This window comes from Octodon degus, unplaced genomic scaffold (genome assembly GCF_000260255.1).
Source record: "Octodon degus isolate 3935 unplaced genomic scaffold, OctDeg1.0 scaffold00083, whole genome shotgun sequence".
Classification (NCBI taxonomy): domain Eukaryota; kingdom Metazoa; phylum Chordata; class Mammalia; order Rodentia; family Octodontidae; genus Octodon; species Octodon degus.
This window is the reverse complement of record NW_004524659.1, coordinates 8210446-8233175: the sequence shown is the minus strand read 5'-3', so window position 1 is coordinate 8233175 and position 22730 is coordinate 8210446. Positions and strand designations below refer to the sequence as shown.

At 43.0% G+C, this 22730-nt stretch overlaps 1 pseudogene; it reads left to right on the top strand.

Moving 5' to 3' along the window:
• Positions 1–4928: 4928 nt before the first annotated feature.
• On the top strand, positions 4929–21429 carry LOC101561545 (annotated as a pseudogene).
• The last annotated feature ends 1301 nt before the right edge of the window (positions 21430–22730 follow it).

The window sequence follows — 22730 nt, the reverse complement described above, 5'->3', positions numbered from 1 at the left end:
TTAATAAAAGTAAGCAAGAAAGAAGAAAAATGTCAAAAGACTGTCCTCGTACATTGCTGTATATGGATAGATTTCTAAATTTCTGTGTGAAAATGTGTAATTGCTTACTTCTTTTTTCACATTCTATAGAGATTCAAAGTTTAACATATCAATGATTCGTGGAAAATACTTGTTCCATGTTATGTCTAAGGCATTTGATATTTAGACAAATAGTGATGTGAAGTTCTACTGCCTATATTGTAGGGTAATAATATCATTAATCATTTCTTCTAGAGGGTCACCAACTTAAGTTTGCAGATGAAAAACTTAGAGAAAAAAAAAAGTTCTACTAGGATAGCCAACACTTTGTCCCTAGCCCTTCAAGGTCAGTGAGCACTCAGGATGTAAGAGAACCTGTAACATAACAACCTGTAAGTCAGTGGTGTCCCAAATTTTCTTTTCAAGATTATAGGGGCACAGAGGAAAGTGACTGATGATGTAGAGTGTGCCTAAGAAAAGTCACCTAGAAAGAAAATATTCACAGTTTTACAGAGAGCAAATTTGTGAAGCAATGGCTGTAACTTATTCACATGGCTGACACGGGCAAACGATATACCTACTGCTGTACAGGGCTTCAGACTAAATCCTGAGGGGGTTTGACTGACCTTGTCAAATACAAAAGTTACACTTTTTGTTATATAGGTCTTGCTTTATCTTGGTCTTAATCATCCAGAAGAAAAATATAAAAACGAGGTTTAAGAAGTAAAACCACATTAATATGATTAGCCTTAAAAGCTTAAGTCAACAATTTCTGACATTGCCATTTCTGTGGATAATACACTGCTATTATGGACTACTGGACTCTTGGATCATTTTGCTAAATTCATACACCTACAATATTTGAATTGCAATGGAATTCCCATATCTGACAAAAATAAGCAAGAAAATGGTGATATAAATGCAAGACCATTTTGTAGTGAGGAAAAAATTCTATCTATCTATATCTATCTATCCATATATATCCGTATATCTTTTCCCTTCCTTTTTTCTTAGTTTTCTTCTCTTCCTCTCCAAGTTGTTCTTTGCCTTTGAATAGTTTCTTTCCCTTTCATAGAATCTATTGTAGCATTCAGATTTTACTTACTCTTTCAGATTCTTACACTATGGGGGCAATATGATGTTTACACATGTGGGTCTGATTTATTTCACTTATGAGTATGGTCTCTAGTTGCATTCATTTACATATAAAAGCCTCAAATTTATCTTTCTATATAACCCCTGAGTAGTGCTCTATTGTATATAAAAAAAAAAAACCACATGTTTTTTATCCATTCCTCAATGGATGGGCATTTGGGTTATTTCCAGGATTTAGCTATGACAAATTGTGCTGCTGTGAACACGGGGGCACATATATTGTGGTGGTATGATGTTTTCAGTTCTTTTGAAAAAAAAAATACCCAGAAGGGGAATAGCTAGGTTGAATTGGACCTCTAATCGTAGTTTTCTGAGGAATCTCCACATGGCTTTCCACAGTGGTTGTACCAGTCTACACTCCCACAAACAGTGGAGAAGAGTTCCTTTCCCCCGCTGAAGCCCCTCAGCATGTTTTTTATTGACTTCTTGATGATAGCCAGCCATTCTTTCTGGATGAGATGGAATCTCAGTGTTGTTTTAATTTGCAGTTCTTGAATGACCAATGATGTTGAACATTTTTTCATATATTTATTTGCCATTTGTATTTCTTCATCAAAGAAGTGTATATTCATCCCAGATGCCTATTTTTGGATTGAATCTTTGAATTTTGGGGCCCGATTAAAAAAAAAAAACTGTTTATATGTTCTAGACAGAAGTCCTTTGTCTGAGGCCAATCGCAAAAATTTTTTCCAAATCTTGGGTTTTCCTTTTATTCTGTTGGTGATTTCTTTTGAGATGCAGAAACTTCAAAAAGATGTAAACCTAGTTGTTGATTCTTTGAAGTATTTCCCATACAGCTTGATGTTTGTTCATGAACTCTCTTCCTACCCCGATGTCTTCAAGGTTTCTACCTACTTTCTCCTCCAGTAGATTTAGTGTTTCTGTTTTAATGTTTGAATCTTTGATCCATTTTGACTTCAGTTTAGTGCATGGTGATAAACATAGGTCTAATTTTAACCTTTAGCATGTGAAAAACCAGTTTTGGAAGCACCATTTATTAAAGAGGCTGTCTTTTCTTCCAGTGAACATGTTTGGCCCCTTTGTCAAAGATAAGGTGGCTGACCGTGTTTGTAGTTGTGCCTGCATCTTCTAAACTATTCCATTGATCCTCAGGTCTTTTTTTTTTTTTTTTTTTTTTTTTGGCTAGTCTCATGTTGATTTTATCACAGTAGCTTTGTGGTATAATTTCCTATCAGGGATTGTTATACCTTCTACCTTACCTTTGTTGCCTAGGATTGCTTTTACTATTCTAGGTCTCTTCTGGCTCAAGATGGACTGTAGGAATGTTTTCTCTAGATCTATGACGTATACTAATGGTATTTTAATCAGGATTAGATTTTCTGTTTTTATTTCTATATAGACATATTTATTTTTTTCTATCCTTTCTCTTTTATTCCCTTTCTCTTTTACTTTCTCTGAATGAATAACATTTTCTTTGTTCCATGCCTTCCTTTTTGGAAATCAAATGAATAGCACTTGTACATTTTCTTTCACCTATGATTATGATTATAGCTTTCTTTTCTCTTAGTGCTGGGGAGTGAACCCAGAGCTTTCGCATGGAGCTACATTTTCATCCCTTAAAGAATTTTTTGGAGGTAAATACTTGCTAAGTTATCTAGGTTGGGCTTGAACTTGCTATTCTCCTGCCTCAGCCTCCTAGACTTCTGGGATTATAGACATGTGCTACCATACTGGTTTATGATCATATTGTTAAATAAATGTTTTTCTGTTAATACCTAGAGGCAATAAGTATTTCTTCCTTCCCCCGGACAAAAAGAACTTGGTAGAATTCCCTTCTTCCTCTCTGTCTTCCCCCATCTTTCATGTTTATGTAACTTTACTGTCAAACTGCCTTCCAAAATAGCCTTCCTATATCTCATAAATATGTACAATTATTGTATCTATTAAAATATTCTAAAGAGCCATCCCTTGTTTATATTTAGTTATAGTGTACAAACCCATGCACTTCTTTGTTTGTCACTATTTTCAGTATCACTCATTTTTGTCTTGGATTCATTTTCTGACCTCCTGGAATTCATTCTCTAGTACATTTTTCAGGGATGACTGAGTGTAAATTTTATGAGTCCTTGAATGATTGGAATTGTCTTTAGTTGGTATTTTCCATTTGAATTCTAGCGGACTTGGTATGGGACAGTGGGCCTGACAATTACATCTCGTTCAGAACCACCTTCCCATTGTTGAACTTTCCACAGTAGCCAGTGCTGCCAGGGACAGAGATGCTGCTCCTCAGACTCCCCTCCCTTAGGGAGCAATCTGGTTCTCTCTGTCTGTTTTGAAGGTTTTTTCTGGGCATTATGAAGTGTTAGGCATGGGCTATTTTTCACCCCTCTCCTCCCTTCATCCCTTCACAGGTTGTTCCTCATCTTTGTCTTTATGTCTTCTACCAGGATAAGAGGGTCCCACCTGGTGGTCTGGACCTATCTGCTCTCATCATTGCCTCATCAGTACTCAGCCTCCTTAAAACACTCCAATGAAAAAGTAAAACACAACATAATTTCTCTCTCCAGTTCCACATACTTTCTCTCTCTCTCTCTCTCTCTCTCTCTCTCTCTCTCTCTCTCTCTCTTTCTCTCTCTGTTTCTACCTCTCTGTCTCTCTGTGTGTGTGTCTCTCTCTCTGTCTCTCTCTGTCTCTCTCTCTTTCTCTCTCTCTCTCTCTCTGCAGTACTAGGAATCAAGCTCAAGTCCTTCCCGCTTAGCTGCATCCCCAGCCCTTTTTAAATCACTACATTGCTGGGGCTGGACTTAATCTTGTGATCCTGTTGTGTCAGCCTCCCAGAGGGCTGGACTTACACTCTTCGTCCACAGCTAAGTTTCACAGTAGGGGTGGGCCTTAGTTACTTTTCTCGTTGCTGAGACAAAATACCCAATGCCCAGAGTTAAAGGTTTACTTGGTGCACAGTCTGTAGAGGCTTTAGTCCATAACCTGCTGGCTCCAAGGTAGGGGGGCATGGCAGAGGGCATCACAGAGGAGAAATAGCTCATGGCAGGTCAGAGGCAGAAGGGAGCAAGGTAGCTAGTAGTAAGAGACAAGCAGTGACATGCTTTCTGTCCCTTATATCCTATCCAGGTTACCCAAGGCTGGGGCAGGTACCACCTACACGCAGAGTAGGACTGCCTTAATCCTAGCAGCATAACAGGAATCAATCCCAGTCACAACCTTGATTCTAACATCACACAGTCTGTATCCAGCCACTTCCAATCCCCCATGAGGCTTTAGGGGGACATCTAGATGCAAACTATAAAAGGTTATCTCCAAATACCATCATCACTACTAGCTCCTCTGATGTTCATTTCCTGACTCCAGCCAATTTGCTCCCCATGCTCCAAGCACTGTACTGCGGCAGCCCTTGGTGATGTCTCTTTCGGGCTCCCAGAAACAATGGCCCCCTTTCAGTCCTCCTTTCTTATAGTCAGAGTTTACAAGGGAATGGATTTAATACAGGACACATAATGTACAAGATTATTTTATATTCACCCAAAGAGTCAAATGAAAAGGAATATAGAAGGTTTGTCCATACAGTAGATACCTAAACAATCCAGCTGAGGGCCTGGATCCTGTGGCAATGTCCTGCAGGAGTCCAGCTGAAAACCTGGAGCCCATGGAAGTGACCTCTACACATCCAACTGGAGGCCTAGAGCCCACGACAATGCCTCATGCAAATCTGTATCAATGATGCGCACTGAGAAAGCCCCAAGGTCAGTGGTGGAAACCAGAAAGGCTGTGCCAGTGGGATGAAGGACCTGCACCAGCAGGTGGAGGGGTCTGCACTGGAGCCAGGAAACAGTGCTCAAGGTAGGACCAGAGCTCCCCCCAAAAGAACCACAGCCACCCTCAGCGACAGCAAGGACCTGAGCTCATCTGATAAGGAGAACAACTGAGTTCATGTCAGGAAAACCAGTGTGACACTTCTCCAAGAGATTTAACAGTGCACCATCTTCCCCTCTGGATCTCTTTTCATGTTGTTGGTGACAGTCCTCAGGTAGGCTCTCCACGCCCAGCACTGCACTGATTCGGTTCAGCTGGGTGTCACAACTTGACCACCAGTTAATCCACCACATTTCCTTTTCCTTCAGGACAGTTTTCATACTGTCTCGTGGTTGAAATGGTTTCTTCTCTTGACTTTAACCTATTGCTTCTCAGTCTCCTTTATCAGCTCCTCCCCTCCTAGCCTTGGGAGAATTGTTTTCTCTATTGCATTGATTCATTTTCTGTTGCTATAACAAAATACCTGAGTCCAGGTAAAGAAAAGAGGTTTAGTAGTCAGCAGTTTTGGAGACTGAAAGCTCGAGCCTGGGCGTACCGTCTACACGGCCTCTGATGAAAGCCTCTAGCTACCACAGCGGCAGCAGTGAAGGCACAAGAGGTCATGTGGTAGGATAAGAAGCCAGAGGTTTTATGGGCCAGGCTTGCTCCTTTTTGAGCAACTCTCGCAGGAACTATCCAGGGTCCCACAAGAACTACATTAGTCCCTCCTGAGGGTTGCACCCTCAGTGACCCAGCCACTTCCCTCTCAAAAACTCACCACTTCTTGGGGACCCAGAGGCCAACACACTGTGAGACTTTGGGGGACACACTCAAGCTGCATCTGCCCACACTCTGGTGGACTGAATCCTCTCCCTGCGTTTAGGTGCCTCTGTTTGCTGCCCAGTCCCGGGTTCATGTCTCCAAATGCCAGCTCTTACTTCCACCCTCTCCGTCTGCTCGCTTCACAGAAGGCATCTCAGACTTCACAAGTGCCAGGCAGAATCGTGTTTCCCTTCCAACCTGCTCCTTTTTCCCCCAGCTATTTAAATAAGAATCCTTGGAGACAATCTCTACCTCTCCTTCCTCCTCGCTACTCCTCACCTAATCTCTTAGTGTAACCTAATAGCCCTTCATTATGGGCAAAAATATATCAACCTCAGCTTCTACCTGCTGTCAAAGCCTTAGTCCCAACCACCTCTGGACTTCAACAGTAGCCCCCTAACAGGGCTCCTGGCATGCAGTTGTGTTCCTGCACTGCCTTGTCCATCCATGAGCCAGAGGCATACTTTCCTAAGCATAACTCAGCTCATGTCCTCTCCTTGCATTTATAATATTCCTTGACCAACCATATAGCTTAGTGGCACAGCACCTGCCTGGAAAGCACAAGGTCCTGAGTTCAATTCCCAGAACTAAAACAAAACAAATACACAAGCAAACAAACCAAACCACACCTACCAGGCTCTGCATGACCCAGCTGCCGCTTTTCCCTCTGACCACATCTTGTGCCATTCTCGGCCCCGACTTCCACACCTTCACTCATTCCTGCACTCTGCTGTTTCGACACCTGAGCAGCACTCCACTCTGAAGGGGATTAGCCAGTAGAGGAGCAGATCAGATGATGGAGGCAGCAACTGGATGCAGACTCCTGTGCCAAGACAGAGAATGGTTACTCTTCTCCCTCCCTCCCTGTTTCCTTCTTGTCCTGGGTACTGAGAATTGAAGACAGGCCTTTTGACTTTGAGACAGGGTCTCACCAAGTTGCTAAATTGCCTTGGTTGGGCTTGTAATCATCCTGTCTCAGCCTCCCAGAATACTGGGATTAGAGGCATCTACCATCAGGCCAGCCTAAAAATATTTACTTTTCTGACCAAGTCTACAGGGGTCTGAGAGATCTAGACTGGGAAAAAATACTTATAATACAGATGGCAGGTGAAAGGTTAATCCTCTTATATACAAACAGCTTCAAGGCTGCTGGGGTGGTGGTCTAAGTGCCTGCCTGGCAAGCACAAGGTCCTGAGTTCAATCCCTGGTACCATATGCCATGCTGGCCCCAAAACTGGGCATGGTTACATGCCTGTAACCCCAGTGCTGTGGAGGCTGAAAACAGGAGGATAACTATGAGTCCAAGCTGCATAGTGAGACCCTGTACCAAATACATAATTTTTTTTTAAAAAAGCGTGCTTAAAATCAGACCATTTGTACGTTGTTGGTAGAAACATGAATTGAATCAATGCTGTGGGGAAATAATCTTGCAGTATCTATTCAGATTAAAAAATAATTGCTTCCTTTGATGCAGAAGAGACACTTCTGGGCTTCTATCCCATACAGAGATCAAGTTATCAGCCTGTAGGTGTATGACAATAGGGTGGCATTCTAGCATGGTTTGCAATGGCAAACTCAGATCAGAGGTTAGAAAAACACTGCGATGTGATGGAAGGTGATTCGCAGGAAGAATCAAAATTTTATCCAAATTATTTCAGGTCTGTTAACGGCACCTGATGGAATTGGGGACACTTTACATTGCTCTGTAGTACAGGCTGCCACTAATGTATGGAAAGGAGATCAATTCACTCTGAAGGTCGATTAAAGGTTTTCCAAATCATTCTTCGGAAAACTGGGAGTCTTGTATACTCTTGAAGCCAAATGCGGTGTAGAGTGGATGGTAGGGAGAAGCGGGTGGGAAATTCAGTAGTCTTCCCCTCTGAGATTTTACTTTCTGTGGCTTCAGTCACCTTTAGCTCAACCATGTGTCAAAAATATTAAATTGAAAATCCATTAATAGCGAATTAATAAATTATAAATAACTTTTTGACTGAATACTATTATAATTGTTTACATTATTGTTATTGTTCTTAATATCTTGTTATGTTTAATTCATTTATTGCAGGAATGCACATACATCTAGGGGAAAACAGTACCTATAGGGTTTGGTACTACCCCTGGACACAGGCATGCCCTAGGGTCTAGGAACACCTCAGAGGACTGCTCTGAGGAGAGGTGAAGGGGATGGAGCAGTAGAGAAGCCTCCAGCCTGGAAGAGGGAGGCTAGAGGTGACCGCCAGTGAGGAAGACACTGCCTGCCTGGGTAGAGGGGCTGGAGGGAGACTCAGATGAGGGACAGCAGAGAATGAAGGCAGGACGCACTCCTGAAAAAGCTCCTCCTCACAGGTAAGTAGTGAGGACAACACAGGAACATAAAGATGGTTCCCAAGACTACAAGGACCAGAGGAATTTTTTTTTTTTTCAACATTGAAGAGGAAGGGGAGGAAGAAGAGTTTGTTTGCAGGCACGCTCAATCTGAGTTTAATAGTTCTCTGAAATCAGTGGGGAATAGGACAATGTTTGCTCTGAATAACAACATTTAAAAAGAAAGAAAAATCAAAGAAGCCATGGGTGGAACATTCTTTTGTGACTTGATTGATCTGTAGAATGTTTGAACTTTCCCTCCAAAAAGACAAACAACTTTCAGCAGAGTGATTTCCAAAAATAGTACTTCCCCACTTTCGGGTATAACTATTCCTCATTTTGTATAGCTTCCTATTAATACTTTTGGTCTAATACTGAACTCAGATCCTTCTTTTTCAGAAAGCTTTGCGATATTGCTAGTACATTTTTCTCTGCTTGAGAAAAATCTGGCTTTAAAAAAATAATTCCTTCGCTGGTTCTGCCCATCACGGATTTGTAAACGGACACAGATGACCCAAACTTTGCCCTGGAGCTTTGGTCTTTTGCTCCGGATCAATTCCTCCATTCTTTTAATAGCGTCGCTTCCTCTTTTTGTGTGCTGCCAGCCTTTTCTCTGTATTCTTGTGGTAGAAAGCAGCTCTAGCTAGGCACAGTTTTCTGGGTGTGCCCTACCGTACTTCCCTCATCCGAGCACGCCTGCCTCTTGTTGGTTCTTACGGGTTCTCTGGCACTGACGGATCTGTGGCCTCTGGCAGGCTCCTTTCTGCTGGCCAAGTTCAGCATTAAAGCTGTGTTACCACCCACTATCTCTAGTGCCTCGCAGGACTCTCCCACTTAGACCCATTACATTTTGTAGATGTACATTTCCCACATCACATGCAATTGCTAAAACCCCCAAGCTCACCTGTGGGGAGATGGCTATAATAATAAATTTTGTAAAAAGGAAATAACCAGGGTTGGAGAGAAAATGGAGAGACTGGATCATTCGCCACTGCTAATGGGACGGTAAGAAGGTGCACCTATTGTGAAGAGGAATATAACCATGCCTCAAAAAATGAAAGTAAAATTCTCATACGATGTAACTATTCTGCTTTGGAACCCAAAAGAATTGGAAGCAGAGGTTCAACTCACAAGGAATTTGTGTATTCTTCATAGGAGCGCAATTCACAATAGACCAAAGTTGGAAGCAACTCAAGTTTCCACCAGCAGATGAATGGATTACAAAAGAGTGTATTCATAAAACAGAGTATCACTCAGCCTTTATGTTTGTTTATTTATTTGGGGGTTTTAAAGACAGGGTTTCACTTTGTAGTGCAGGCTGGCCTTGAACTATGTAGCCCAAGCTGGCCTTAGACTGGTGGCAATCCTCCTGCCTCAGCCTCCTCTGCACTGGACTTACAAGCGTGTCCCACCGCATCTAGTCACTCAGCCTTTAAAATGAAGGAAATTCTGACACATGGTGCAACGGGGATGAACCTTGAAGACATTATGCTAAGTGAAATAAGACCGTCACTAAAAGGACAAAGGCTTCCATATATGTGAAGTACTTAGAATAGTCAAATTCATAGAGACAGAAGCTAGATTGAAGGTTGCCAGGGGCCAGGGTGTGCATGCTGAGGGGGAAGAGGGGTTTGTGTTCAGCGGGAACAGTTTCAGTTTTGGAAAATGAAGAGTTCTGGAAATTCATTGCACAACAGTATGAATGTGCTTAACACTATTAAACTGTACACTTAAAATAGTTACGATGGTAAATTTTTATGCTGTGCATATTTTACCACTATTAAATTAAAAAAAATAAAATTAGCAAGAATGGAGCTAAGATCTAAATCCACATCATCTGATGACAGTGTCTGCTGTTATCACTGGTCCTACGGCTACCAGACCCCTGAATCTTGGAAGACAATCTGTCTACACCTGCCCTCCCCAGAGTGGGGGCCCTGGGAGGTCTCCATCCCTGTGCCCACCCCAAGAAGCTCACAAATGGATTCCTTATTTGTACATTCAGAGGCAGAATGGTTTAGAACACGGATGTCACTCCAAACTCTCATGCCCACAAAGGCATGAATTCTGTAAGGTTATGGGTTTCGAGGGCACTGTTGCCATCTGTGGATTCGTCACTAGTGAGTCAGCAGCTAGGTGTGTATTAGCAGGTGGGGTGTGGCTGGAAGAGGGGGTCGCTGGGGGTGTGGCCTGGAAAGCTTGACTCCCTCCCTGGCTCCTTATCTCTGACCTTCCGGGCCACTGGGATGCTTCTCCTCGACTGTTTCTATCTCAGAGCCCACTGAGCACGGACTAAAAACGTGAACCCAAATAATCTCCTCCCTCACATTGTGGATGTTGAGTATTTTGTCTCAGTGATGAGGAAAGTGAGTAGGACAAGAGGACACCCCTCATCTTCCCCAAGTAGGCTTTAATAAACCAGCGTCTCCCACTCCATCTGACTTCTTAGGGCCGATGCTGTAGCAGCCAGCTGGCTGGGTCTCCCTCAGTCAAGGTCAGCAAAAGCAGCTCATCCACTTACCCCTGTTTTACCAGGCGCAACTGACCCAAAGCCTTAGCTCCCACCCCGATAGACTGATGCGCCGTTCTGAGCCACACGGCTGCCTGGCTTCCTCATGCCAGTTCCTTCAAGCTCTTCATCTGCATCCCAGGGACCCTAGTTCATGCCACTCCAAAACTTTCCTACATGGACCACAGTTCTGCAGTCTCGTTCTTTTACCTCTACGCTTCCTGAGATAGCACTTTACCTTGTACTTCACTGTGTTATACACCGGGTGTTTTAAAGAAATGATTTATTGTGGAAATAGTCAAACCTCACAAAAATAAAGAAGGGCCAGCCAAATAGCTCAGTAGATTAAAGCACCTGCAAGCCGATGCAGGGGCCTCAGGGGCTGGGGGTTTGATCCCCTGGGCCTGCTGTGCCGGACCCACCCCTGGGGAGACTGGGCGTGGTGGCGCAGGCCTGTAATCCCAGCACTTGGGAGGCTGTAAACAGGCAGATCACTACCAGTGAGTTCCATCAAGTAGTGAGACCCTGAACACCCTGCAGACTCTACCCTAAAATACAGACAATAAATGAATAAATAAAAAAGAAGATAGTGTAAAGAAAGCCTACACACTCATCACTTCACATCAACATTTTACTATGCTTATAATCTAATAACCATTTAATAAATATTTGATAAATAGCAATGAGATAACAGCATGAGGTAGACATGGTTTAAACACAGATTTTTGAATTGGACATAAGGAAGAGCCTTTTGGTAAGTACACTGTTTCTTTTTTTCCTTTTAAAAATATTTATTTATTTACTTAATTATTTGATACAGGGTCTTGCTACACTGTTCAGACTCATAGTGATCCTCCTGTCTCAGCCTCCCCACTGTTTCTTTTTTCTCTTTCTTTCTTTCTTCTTTCTTTCTTTCTTTCTTTCTTTCTTTCTTTCTTTCTTTCTTTCTTTCTTCTTTCTTTCTTTCTCTATTTTAGTACAAGGTCTACAGGGTCTCACTACACAGATCAGACTTGTAGTGATCCTCCTGCCTTCAGCCTCCCAAGCACTGGGATTAGAGGTGTGCACCACCACACCCAGTCTCAGCGTGCCCCAGGATCGGAGGCTGCATGGCATGTTGAGGATCCAACCCTGGTCCCTGTGTCTGCCTAAACAGGCGCTTTAATCCACTGAGCTATCTGGCCAGCCCCCCACTGTTTCTTAATAGGTGACATGCGCTGTTTTTACAAAGACCAGATTGTGGCTTTCTGAAATCACATCTAATTCTGTTAAACAAGTTAGAGATGCATTACATTACCTCCTGGTGTATTTTACCACCTGCTAATAGCATGTCCAAGAACTCATTAGGGTCTTATTACAAGTCTTACTGACTTATAAACAAGAGAAAGTGAGTCTGACTAACTTGAACCAAATAATCTACTTAAAAATGAAGACCCCTCATTGAATTCAAGAAAAAAACAGAATAGCTTTGTGCAGGGCAGCAAGCAGAGCAATTCCAAGAGTCAGAAAGCAGAAACTCCTCGACAGCCTATGAGGGTGGGGCTGTTGCTGGGATGAATCAGTTCCAACCACTGCGCCTCTGTCATTGCTGTTGTCCTTTGAATTCCCAAGAGGAACATGTGACTGCCCCGGCCTGGATCGTATGCCCAGGTTCATCCTCAATCAATCACATGACTCTGATTTAACCAGGACAGAGTGGTTCCCCCAAGAATAATTTTGTACTATTACCCAAGGAATAAATCAAGACTAACCTGGATGAGCAGAGTCCACCCAGAAGGCCCATTAATCCGTCTCCTTGACGACAGCAAATGAGAGTCTTATGAACTTCATTTGGCTTACTGAGTTTCAGATGTGGCTTTAATTTTTATCATGTTAGATAATTTTTAACTAATCTCTAAAATATTGTCACCCTCTGTGACATCACCTCCATGGCCACCCAGACCTTGGAGGGGATGGACAGCGCCCAGAAGAGTAAAAGTTCATCCCGTCAAATTTCCCCATTCCAGTTTGCTCACTTCACAAAATGAGTAACTACAGTATCTGCGCTCCATAGGGAAGTAACTTTCTTTTGACAAATCAAGCTATATTTTCCTATTAACTCACTTATATCAAAATGCGGTCATCTTCATTTTTTATAGTTCTTTTGGAGGTGGTGGTGATGACAATAGGATTCCTGTACAAGTTAAGCATTTGTCTACTGAAAGACTAACCCATGTGAGATCCTCATGTGAATACTTAATTGTCTCTTCTTTGGTTATTGTTGTTGTTTTTAGACAAAGTCTGTCTATGTAGTTCAAGCTAGTTTTGAACTCACTGTGTAGCCCAGGCTGGCCTTGAACTCACAGAAATCCTTCTGCTTGAGCCCCCTAAGTGCTGGGATTACAAGTGGGGGCCACCATGGCCAGCGCTCATGTGAATATTTAGTAAGAAAAGTTCTATGGTAAAGTGAAACTCTATTCTAACTTTCTTTCAAAGAAAGCTTTTTTGAGCTTCCTGCATTTTTCAAAGAACACTTACAATTAAATATTTTAGGCAAAAATGTAGAAGCTGAATTATTAGACTAATTATAAAATTTATTTTTCTTTTTCATGTCATTAATAGACTTGATTTTATTCTTCATTCTTAAAGACTCATATGCCCTTTAAGAGAAACAGTTAAAGACTAGACCAACTACACATTTCCAATTCTGATAGATATGTTTGACCCCCAGATTAAATTTGAAATTATTCCCCCAAAGACTCCCAATTGTGTATTCTTCAGAATCTCTGCTGGTTGTTTCTCTTTTTCCCTTTGCTCCTAAGTCTTCACTTTCAAAGTTTTTATTCTTTATTTTTTAAACTACTTTTATTCTTCTAGCTGAAGATACTTGTAGGTGACATTTGCCACTCTCCCTGGCCTCAGGCAAGTCACCTGAACTCACTCTGATTTTCCTTAACTTTATCAACACTCATTATGCTCAGTATTTCCAGGATGCTTAGGGTCTACCCTTCACAAAAAAAAGAACACACTGGAACCCATAGCTTATCACGGAGTAAAAGATTCCACACCCCTTTCTGGTATTCTGGTTACCCAGCATATTCTCAGTATAGCAAATAGCTTACATTATACTCTGCCATTGTTCCCTATTTGTGGTAAACATATTGAACATATAACTAAAAATGAAATCACTATATATATATATATATATTATATATATATATGTATATTTCTTGTAATGTTTTAAACCAACATGATCACTGAGAAAAGGTAGAAAAGATGGCAAAACATAAGAAATAATAGAAGGCCATGGGGAGCTACCATGATAGCAAGGACTTAGGAGGATATGATCCTGAGGAGGGGGCATCCAACATTCTGCAACATGTTTCTCCTTGAAGCAATTTTTTTCAAATTCATTTATTTATTTTATGATTTTTTATAAAGTTATTTAGCATAAACACAGAGTGTTTAAGAGTCAGACTACCAGGTCAAAGAACACATAAAAGAAATTTATAGTAAATCAAGGTACACTTTTAGATACATTGGCCATTGTTACAGCTTGTAGCTAGATGTCCCCCCAAAGTCTCATTAGCTTGTGGAGGTGGCTGGGTCTAAAGTGTAAGGAAGCCTGCTGCTAGTTGAGTCCACTGACCTGGGTGTGAGTGGTTCCACCCAATAGGCTTGTGGCCTGGATGGGATAAAAGGGAAAGGGAGGCTGCTGCTGCTGCTTTGCTGCTTTGCTGCTTCGCTGCCTCCTGCCTGCCACGCCATGAACTGTTTCTCCTCTGCCTGCTGCACTGTCTTAGAGCTGGCTGACTAGGGACTGAAATTACTAAGAAACTGTGAGCTGAAATAAATGGTTGCTCCTTTAACCTGAGGGTATTGGGTATTGTGTCTCAGGGATGAGAAAAGTAACTAAGACAGCCATGGCCATGCTCGGTTACAGTAACTTTTTGACTTTTTTACTATTATCTGTCCTTTAGTTTTTACTTTGTAAATATTAGTATTCTCGTAGAAGAAAAACCATGTGATATTTGAACTGTGTGTCTTATTTACTTCACTTAACATCATGATCTCAAGGTGCACCCATCTGCCTACAGATCACCCATGTCTGTCTTTCTTTATGGCACAGTAGTACTCCATTGTGTATAAATATCACATCTTCTTTATTCATTCATGTATTGATAGACATCTCTGTTGCTGAATTCTGCTGCTATAAATATGAGCATGCATATATCATTGTGCTATGATGTCGTCCACTCTTTGGGGAAGATACCTAGAAAGGGAGTATGTAGCTAGGTCAAATGGAATTTCTATTTTTAATTTTTTGAGGAATCCCCATACTGATTTCCATAGTGCTTGCACCAGTTTACATTCCCACCAGCCACGAAGAAGGTCTCCAGTATGTTATTTGAGTTGATTTCTTGACAACGGCCATTCCTTCTGGAGTGAGGTGGAATCTCTGACTTGTTTTAATTTGCATTTCCCAAATGACCAGCACTGCTGAACCTTTTTCATATATTCATCAGCTACTTACAGCTCTTCATCTAAGAAGTATCTATCCATTTCAGCTTCCTATTTTTTATTGGGCCTTTCAGTTGGGGAGTTAATTGTTTTAGCTCTTTATATAGTTGATATATACTTTGTCTGAGGAGTAGTTGGAAAAGTTTTTTTTCCTCATTTTCTAGGTTGCCTCTTTACTTGACGTGTGGTTTCCTTTGCTACACAGAAGGTTTTGAAGTTGCTGTGGTTCAATTTGTTGATTGTTGGTATCATTTCTTATGCAACCAGGGTTCTCGTTGTTCATTCTCTGAGAGTTTGTGCCATCATAACACTTCTGTTTCCAACTTGCTGCAAGTAACCCCACAATCACAAGCTTCTGCCACTTGACGTGTGTGATGGATGAGTTTTCAGAAGCCTGGAATTGTTTATTAGACATCTGGCCTGTGGTCAGATCATGGCAGTCTCCTGCTGACGTCTCCTCTCCTGCCGAGGCAAGGCATCGCCAAGCGTGCAGAGGATGCGGGCGGGCAGGCGGCCCCAGCAGTTAAGGCTGAAGCAAAGTTTAACAGAGTCAATGGTCTCGGTTTTTTTCTCTTGTGGCCATTGCTATTTGTACCTTTGCTTATTTCAAGATCATAAAGATAGTTTCCTAAGTATCACTTTAAAGAATACTTACTGTTATCAGTTCTCATTGGATCGTTAGTGCATCTGAATTTGAGTTTTGTATTGAGTGAGGTATAAGTAGTGGCGTAGTGGGCTAACACTGGTGGTCAGCTTGTAATAGCTGAACTGGATCAGTGTGGTGCTGGGTGTGCAAGGCCCACATGAGGACTGTTGCTTGCAAAATATAGAGGAGAACTGGAGAAGAAGAAGAAGAAGAAAGAAGAAGGAAGAAGAAAGAAGGAAAAAAGAAGAAGGAAGAAGGAAGAAGAAGGAGAAGGAGGAGGAGGAGGAGGGGTGAGGAGGAGGAGAACAAGAAGAAGAACAAGGAGGAGGAGGAGGGGGAGGGGAGGAGGAGACGAAGGAGAAGAATGAGGAGGAGGAGGAGGAGGAGAGGAAGAACCACAACAAGAAAAACAACAAGAACAAGAAGAAGAGGCACCCTTAGGGGCTGTTGGTTCTCCTGGTGCTATTGGCTCTCTCGAGGAGCTTGTTACACTGGCTTTCCTCATATGAACTTGGATGTTCTTATAATTGAAGGAGCGCAGGACCTTGTTGTCACTGAGAATGGCTACAGTTCACTTTAGGGGAGCTTTGGTCCTTACTTTGTACATCACTTCCTGGCTCCAGAGGCGGCAGTGGGGCACAGTTCAATCTCCTGGAGAAGCCTGTGGCACTGGCTTTCATGTTATGAACTTGTTGGCTCTCATCCTCAGAGGAGCTTGCGACCTCGCTGGTACTGAGGATGGCTGGTGTACTTTTTGGACTCTTACCTTGAGCATTGCTTCCTGGCTCCAGTGCAGACCCCTCTGCCTACTGGCACAGATCCTTCACCGCACTGGTGCAGACTTCCTAGCTTCCACCGCTGACCTTGGAGCCCTCTTAGGGCAGATACTTGAAACAGACTCACATGAAACATTGTTGAGGGCTCTAAGCCTCCAGTTGGACCTGGCAGGGGCATCGCTCTGGGCTCTAGGTCTTCAGCTGGGTTCATGCAGGACATGGCCATGGAATCCAGGCCTTCAGCTGGATTCTTTGGGTCTATAGTATATAGACAGATTTTCTACACTCTTCTGAACTTGATTCTTTGGGTGACTACTATAAAATAATCTTATAAATTATGTGTCTTGTATCAAATTGTTCCCTTTGCAAACCCTGTCTACAACAAATAGTATCTTTTTTTCTGTTTAGCTGTCCATTTGACCCACCATCATTTATTGCAAAAGCAATTGTTTCATTATTAGGAAAATGATAACATAGAAAATTAAGAAAAGGAAGGGAAATAAATGTAACAAGTAAAACTAACAAAAGACTCAGAGGGCCGGGAATATAGCTCAGCAGCACAGTGCCTGCCAGGCAAATGTGAGGTTATGAGTTCAATTCCCAGTATTGGAAGAAGAAGAAAAGACTAATACAGACTATACAAAGACCTCTGTCAAGACAGTAAGAAAACACAGATAATTCAATAGAAAATGGGCAAAATATTTGAAAAGACAAAGAGAAGGGATCCAAATGGCTAATAGACATGGACTGATGCTCAGCTTTAGTAGTCATCATGGAAATGCAAATTAAAGTCACATTGAGATATGAAGTATCAGGATGAACGAATTGAAGTAGATGGTGTTATGGTTTGTGTCTAGTTGTCCCCCCAAAGCCTCATGTAGGTCATGGGGCAGATGCAGCTGGAGGAGCAGCGAGTGGCTTGAGGGGTGGGGCCAGAGGACCAGGGCGGGGCCCAAGGGAAGGGGCCAGAGAGACCAACCATTAAACCGGCTAGCCTGTGCTTTCTCAGAGATGTGGAGAGGGTCATCCTGGACACGGCAGCACGCCAGCCTCTCCGCCAGTGTTTTGAAACCTCCAGTAACTGTGAACTAAATAAACCTTTCCTTCCCTAAGCTTGAGTGTCAGGTATTTGTCCAGCAATGAGAGAAGAGTAACTAAAACAGATGGAAAATAGCAGATTCTGGAGAAGTACAAAGACAAGTCGGGTATGGTGGTGTGTGTCTGTAATCCCAGTACTAGGGAATCTGAGGCAGGAGGGTCACTATGAGTTCAAAGCTAGCATGGGCCACAGAAGCAAGTTCAAGGCCAGCTTGCACTAGGTAGCAAGATCCATTCTTGGAAAAAATAAAAACTAAAAAGAATGACAAGCATTTGTTGGAAATAGTTTAGCAGGCTGTGCTAGAGTTGAACATTAGCATTCCCCTTACCTAGGAATTCTACTCCAAGCTACATATCCCTCAGAGATGCTGATGAGGGTTTGCTTAAAGATGTGTTCTAAAATATCCCATGACAGCACCATTTGTGACAGTCCCAAGCTGGAAACTACCAAATGCCTGCTGGGCCATTGATTGAGTGGATAAATAAATGAAACACCGTGAAGTAATAAGAATGACTGGTCTACCCCTAGATGCAAACAACGTAAGTGAATTTGACAGAAGCGATATTGTACAAAAAGAACCCAGATGCAGAGAATGACCTATGATGCAGAGTCCAAGGTCACCCTCAGTCACTCTGGCTCTCGGTGTTCATGCCTAGTTTGACACGCACGCCTTGAGTGTGTGCTGGGCCCAGTGACTCGCTTCTCATGATAGGAGAGGGAAAAAAAGTACAAAAGGTCACCTTAGAGAGGAGGTTACAAAGAGACTCTGGATCACCTCTTTGACGTTCTCTCCTGCCACTCGCTTCCCCTGAGGGAGGCCTGCTGCCATATTGCAGGCTGCCCAATGGAGAGGTTTGTGTGGTCAGGAGAGAGGGAGGCCTCAGATCAGCCATCTGTGCTGGTCTCAGTCTTGCTGACCAGGACACAGGATTGCTATCAACATGAACATTAAAAGTCAACATTAGGGGCTGGTGAGATGGCTCAGTGGTGTAAAGCGCCTAGTCAGAACAAGCTTAGCAAAGCGCAGGGACCGCGGTTCAATCCCCCAGCACCACATGCCAGCCAGCCCCACTCCCTGGTGGGCTGAGCTGGCCACACACACACACACACACACACACATAAATAAATACATTTTTTAAAAAAGTTTTAAAAAAAAGTCAACATTAATAAGCCTGGTGTGATGGTGAGTGCTTATAATTCCAGCCCTCTGAAAGGCTGAAGCCAGAGAATCACAAGTTCTAGCCCAGATGCTGTCTCAAAAAGTAAGTGTGTGGGGGGGGCGGGGGTGGGGGAGGCAGCTGCAGCTGAGGATGTAGCTTAGAGCAAAAGCCTTTGGTTCAATCTCTCATATCACAAAAGCAAACAAGAAATAAGTAAATCAGCACCAAGCTAGATGTGGTAACTGAGGCACTCAGGGAAGCTGAGGCAGGAGAGTCATAAATTCCAGAAAAGCCTGGACAACTTAGTGACTTAATGAGTCACTGTCCTAAAATACAAAATATAAAATAAAACAAGGGCTGGGGCATAGGTTAGTACCATACACACAAGAAATCAATAATATAAAATAAACATTGAGTCTTGCCCACACCTGCCGACTGGACCTGATGGCCCCCTTCGCTGAGCACGCAGACAGGGCCACAGCTGTACCTTCAGCCTGTCTGCAAATTCACAAGGCCTTGGGCCAGAGCCATTCGCTAAGCCACATGTGGATTCTTGACCCATAAAAACTGTGACATAATAAATATTTTTAAGCTGTGAAGTTTGGGGTTAATTTGTCATGCAGAAATAACAAATATGCCACATGATTTCATTTAGTCAGCAAATCTAAACACAGGCAAAACTAATCTATAGAATTAGAAGCTAGGGAGGGTAGTAGTGATCCTCAAGGGGAGGTTAAGCAGAAGGGAGAGGAAGCGGGGTTTCTTGGGTGCTGGTTATGTCTTACTAATTTATGCTGGACATGCAGGAGTATTCCTTTTATAAAAATTCATGAATAAGCACACTTAAATACACCTCTCTATGTATATGTGGTGGTTAATTTTACATGTTATTTTTGCCACTGTGACAACCCACCTGACACTTGCAATTTAGAGGAGTAGACATTTATTTTAGTTCAGGGTTTCAGAGGGTTCAGTCTTTTGTCCCTGGCTCTAAGGCACACGTGGCATGGTGGAAAGTTCTAGAGGAGCAAAGCGGCTCAGCCACCAGTGGTGGCCAGGAAGCAGACAGAGAGAGAGGCCCAGAGCAAAGGAGGCAGCGAGGAATAAAGTTACGTTCTTCTAGGTCACGATCCTAGTAACCCACTTCCTCCACAGTTTCCACCTCCTAACAGCACAGTCAGCTACAAACTCAACAAGTGAATCTATTGATGAGTCCAGCCCCCCGCCCCCCAAAACAAATCACCTCCTAAGAGCCTCACCTCTAAATCCATGACACTCCTGGGGGATATTTTATTTATTTATTTATTATTTTTTTTTTCCCTGGGGGATATTTTAGACCTAAACCATGTACGTGTCAATTGACTGGTCCATGGAACTCCCAGATCATTGACTAAGTGTTATTTCGGGCATATCTTCGAGGGTTGTTTGTAGTTGAGGTTAACATCTGAGTCAGCAGACTATGTAAAGCAGGTTGCCTTCTTCAGTGTAGGCGGGCCTCGTGCAGTCCACTGAAACCTGGGCAGAATCAAGGACTCAGTGGGGATCTTTTCTCATCACCTGTTGGTCTTTGCATTTCTCCTCCCTCCAGACTTCTATCTTGACTGGAAATTATAAAATCAGCTTTCCTGAACCTGGACTTTTAGCTTCTGTAATTTCATGCGCCGACGCTTCATAATCAATTGCTTTATACGCACACATAAGCACACATGTTCTACTGGTCTGTTTGTCTAATACGTTATATTATACTTTGATAAATAGTTTTAAAATTGATTATTCAAGAAAATCAGTAAACGGAAAGTTTCACCAGGGACCAAGATTTGCTAAAAAAGAAAAGAAAGTTTTAGTCTGAAAGAACAAGAACGGAAATTGAGATGAGAATAGATGTTCGTGGAGGGAACAAACATTCCTAAACTGGTGGTCAAGTAGACTTGAAAGCAGCCTGTAGTTTCTGTTCCGCCGATTTGCCGCCTAAGAGGCGACACGGCGCCCAGCCTTCCGGAATGGCATAATTCTGAAGCCCCGCTTCCACAAGGACTAGCAGCCACATGTGGTTCAATCAGCCCCCTCGCAAGATCCGCAGGCGCAAGCAAGGTCCGGCAGGCAAAAGCGTGCCGCATCTCCCCGGGCCCTGCGTCCGGACCCATCTGGCCCATAGTGTGCTGTCCCACGGTGCCATACCACACGAAGGTCGGCCGGCAGGGGCTTCAGTCTGGAGGAGCTGCGGGTGGCCCGTATTCACAAGAAGGTGGCCCCGACCACTGGCATCTCGGTGGACCCAAGGAGGCGGAACAAATCCACAGAGTCCCTGCAGGCCAACGTGCAGCGGCGGAAAGAGTACCGCTCCAAGCTCATCCTCTTCCCCAGGAAGCTGTAGGCCCCCCGCAAGGGAGACAGCGCTGCTGAAGAACTCAAATTGGCCACCCCGCTGACAGGACCTGAGATGCCCATCAGGAACATCTACAAGAAGGAGAAGGACAGAGTCATCACGGAGGAAGAGAACCCTTTAAGGCGTTCGCCAGTCTGCGCATGGCCCCCGCCAATGCCCGGCTCTTTGGCATCCAGGCAAGGGAGCCAAGGAAGCCACAGAGCAGGATGTTGGGAAGAAAAAATAAAACACTGTTGGGATCTTGTAATAGATGCTCAGAAAAGCTAAAATAATAATAATGAAAGCAGCCTGCGGAGACCAGGGAGTCAGTGAAATGAAAGACAAGCGCAGACTGGAGAATGGAGAGGGGAAAATACAAGAAATAGTTTAAGAGATATATAACAAATGCTTAAAATCATTTTCTGGGCTTCTAGAATAAGAGGAATGAGAATGCGCACCCATGGATACATACAAAGAAAGACATTTAGGTACATCACAGTGAAGATAATAAAAACGAAACAGAAATCTTTGCAGAAACCCCCCACACCATCTTTGAAGGGAACAAGGAAATTTACAACTATTTGACAGGACAAGTCAGAGGGAAATGAGTAATATTTTTAATGAGCTGAAAGAAGATATTTGCCAACATAGAACTCCGTATCCAATGAAACTAAGTTTCAGAAATAAAAGAAATCTTAGCAGTCTCTAGAAAAAAGCAAAAACCCCACATACTCTTTGAAGGGTGCATGCCTGTAATCCCAGCACTCTGGAGGCTGAGGCAGGGGGTTTCCATGAGTTGGAGGCCAACCTGGGCTACATAGTGAGACTGTGTCTCAAAGAAACAAAAAGGAAGAAATGTTTACAAGGACAGTACCTGGAAGAATTAACTACTCATATACATACTGCAGAAGAAATGCCAAAAGGAGTTCTTCAAGCACAAGGAAAAAAAATCATCCCAGAATTAAGGGCGGAAATTTAGGAGGAATAGAGATTGAGATTTAAGAAAGTGTAAAATGTATAGGTGAATCTAGGTGAGGACTGACTACATTAAACAAAAATAACAATGAGTAATGAGCTTGATATGCACATAGAATCAAAATACATGACAGCAATATACAAAACGGGGGTAGCAGCAAACTCCAAAATAAAGACCGGAGCTTATGTAGCTGGTTTCAGAAGTAATCCAGATATGGGATTGAAGAGGTAAGGTAGGGAAGGCAGGGGAACCAATTAAAATTAGCATGGGGGCTGGGGTATGGCTCAGGGCTAGAGGCTTTCCAAGCCTAGTGAGGCCTTGAGTTCTGCCCCAATCACCACCGCCGAAGGGCATAATTCAACAAATTAGCACCATGGATCACTGGAGCTTCTTCCTGCTTGGAAACTTTGAGAGCCAGAGTAGAGCATGTCCCTCAGAGCTAATCCCACCTGGAGGAGACAGGAATTGGACAATTTAGCTGAGAACTGCAGTCACCAACTGGCAGAAGAGTACCCCAAGGAATTTTTCATTTCCCAGCTCTTCTGGCCACTTCTGAACCCAGCATCCAAAGA